This window comes from Schistocerca americana, chromosome 5 (genome assembly GCF_021461395.2).
Source record: "Schistocerca americana isolate TAMUIC-IGC-003095 chromosome 5, iqSchAmer2.1, whole genome shotgun sequence".
NCBI lineage: Eukaryota > Metazoa > Arthropoda > Insecta > Orthoptera > Acrididae > Schistocerca > Schistocerca americana.
Window position 1 is genome coordinate 302,657,644 of NC_060123.1, and position 706 is coordinate 302,658,349.

General features: G+C 42.5%; 1 pseudogene; it reads left to right on the forward strand.

The window, feature by feature from the left end:
* The first annotated feature begins 317 nt into the window (after positions 1–317).
* On the forward strand, positions 318–435 carry LOC124617330 (annotated as a pseudogene).
* The last annotated feature ends 271 nt before the right edge of the window (positions 436–706 follow it).

Consider the following 706-nt stretch of genomic DNA (forward strand, 5'->3'; position numbering starts at 1 on the left):
ATAAAATAATGGATGAAAGTTAATTTTGAAACAGAATCATTATTGAAGTCCTACTAATGCATTTTTAAAGCTACATCTTTGGAAGGTGGTATTTAACTTAACGGTTGGAAATAAAAAAAAATCGTGTCTCTGTGTTTTGGAAATATAACCCTTAAGGGGGAGAAATGGGGGATGAAAATTTTTATGAAAGTACAGTATTTCATTATTAAAGCATTTTAAAGCTAAATCTAACAAATTATGTATTTGGCTTAGCTATTAGAAACAAAATATTATTTGTTTCAGTGTTTTGGGAATTCATCACCTCAGAGGATTAAATAGCCAACGGCCTTGCCGCAGTGGTAACACCGGTTCCCGTCAAATCACCGAAGTTAAGCGCCGTCGGGCTAGGCTAGCACTTGGATGGGTGACCATCTAGTTTGACGAGCGCTGTTGGCAAGTGGGGGTGCACTCAGCCCCTGTGAGGCAAGCTGAGGAGCTACTTGCTTCAGAAGTAGCGGCTCCGATCTCGGAAACTGACATACGGTCGGGAGAGCGGTGTGCTGACCAAATGCCCCTCCACATCCGCATCCAGTGACGCCTATGGGCTAAGGATGACACGGCGGCCGGTCAGTAGCGTTGGGCCTTCCTAGCCTGTTCGGGAGGAGTTTAGTTTTTATGAAATTAAATAGGGGATGAAACAATATATGGAAATATTTCATTACGAAGG